Source organism: Carlito syrichta, unplaced genomic scaffold (assembly GCF_000164805.1).
Source record: "Carlito syrichta isolate Samal-C Ts95f unplaced genomic scaffold, Tarsius_syrichta-2.0.1 Scaffold145852, whole genome shotgun sequence".
In the NCBI taxonomy this organism is placed as follows: Eukaryota; Metazoa; Chordata; class Mammalia; order Primates; family Tarsiidae; genus Carlito; species Carlito syrichta.
The window spans coordinates 34,843-36,776 of record NW_007089948.1 but is presented as its reverse complement, the minus strand read 5'-3'; positions in this window follow the sequence as shown (position 1 = coordinate 36,776).

Below are 1,934 nucleotides of genomic sequence, written 5' to 3'. Positions count from 1 at the left end.
GAGAATGAAGCCATACCCGGCAGACCCATTTCCACAGCCTCTTCCCAACACCTGTAGGGAAAGGGGATGCTCTGGGCAGCCCTTGTGCTCTTCAGCAAGCATTTATTGAGCGCCTACTGTGTGCTAGGCTCCTTAAAAAGACAGTGGTTGTTTCTCTTTGCAGGATGCACAACAGTGGGAAGGAGGGTGAACCCCCCAGCTGAGCCCCGAGCCTCACCTTCCTGGAGCCTGGCTGTACTGTGAGTTAATGGAGACTGTGACAGCTCCCCGGGGAGGAGGCTGTGATGTTCTTGGAGCATCACAGGGGGCAGGATGCCAGCCTACAGCACCTGCCCACAGGTCCCAGGGCACTGGCAATTCTTACACCAGAGATTTCTGGATGGGGCTGAGGGCCAGATGCGGCCTGCAGGTCTACTTCATGTTTACATGTTTTAAAAACTGAATTGTCAGCAATGAAAATCAGAAGATTTGGGGTAAAACCCAGATGTCTGCTGTTTATTAGAAAAAATTCAAAATATCTGACAGCATCAGGTTAGGCCCAAATAGATGGGGGCCCTTAATTTAATTTCCTGTGGGTCATCTGCTCTTTATAAAGCCACGTCTGTTTAATGATGCCCATTTTTCTTCTCTCTTGGGCCTTATTTTTCTTCCTCCATCTTGGTTTAAAATAAAGCCATGTGTTCTCTTAAAAATGCACCTCAATGAGACAATACCGTGGCAAGGCGTTTTTAACTTCTCAGTCAATATGCTGCTGTATGGTTGGCATGTGGCAGAGGCTAAATCGTTGTTCAGGGAATACACGATTGAGTCACTATGTATGAGTTGTCTATTGCTGCTGTAACAAATTGCTACAAACTTCGTGGCTTAAAAATTCCCACAAATTTTATAATTCTGGAGGTCAGAAGTCCAAAATGGATCTCACCTGGCTAAAATCAAGGTGTTAGCAGGGTTATGTTTCTTCTAGAAGCTTCAGGGGGTAACTCACTGCCTCACCTTTTCCAGCATCTAGAAGCCACCTGCATTCCATGGCTTCGTGGTACCTTCCCCCATCTTCCAAGTCAGCCGTGTAGCATCTTCCGGTCTCTCTGACTTTGGCCCTTATGTGCCCCCCACAAGGACCTGCCTGGGACACTCTCCCCATCTCAAGATCCTCAATGCGATCACGTCTGCAAAGCCTCTTCTGCCACATAAGTTCACATGGTTACAGGTTCCAGCGATGAGGGTGTACATGGACATCATTGTGGGATGAGTTTCTGCCTGGTATGCTATGAATTAAGCTCTCTTTCACTCTTGCATGGCTTTGACCTTGAGGATTCAGATCAGAACGAGAGATTCTGCATTTGTGCAAACACGTGGTGAGTACCTCCTATGTGCCAGGACCTGTGTTGAGTGTTAGGGACACAGCAGTGAACACAACAGATTTTTACCAGGGTACTCCTTGAACAAGACACAGGCACTCCTGAGGCCTGATAAGCCCAACCTGCTGGCCCTGCCGGTGGGTGCTGGAGTTCACCCTTCCTGTGTGAAAGGTCCCATGTGCACCTGGCCCCACTTCCTGCCCTCTAAGTGGAAGAGTGTAGACTTTTTTTTACTTTGTTAAAATACTGAGTTTGTTTCACATGTGTATTTTTGTCTCCCCACCATTTCCATGTCTGACCACCACTACTACTATGCCCTATCATACCATTCCATACATACTTAAAATCAAGCAAAGGGTAGAGTTCCGTCTTTAAAAACTAAACAGGCATTTTGGACATGTGCTTGGCAATGGAACCTGGACAACATTTATCAAATATGGTAGGGAAAGCTCCCACTCTACATTATAAAAAGGAGAGCCAGATATTTGCTGTTACAGAAATGAAATATGACGGAAAATTTTACCAAACTGTTTGAACTCTTTTCTTTCTTTTTTTTTTTTTTTTTTTTGGGTTGGG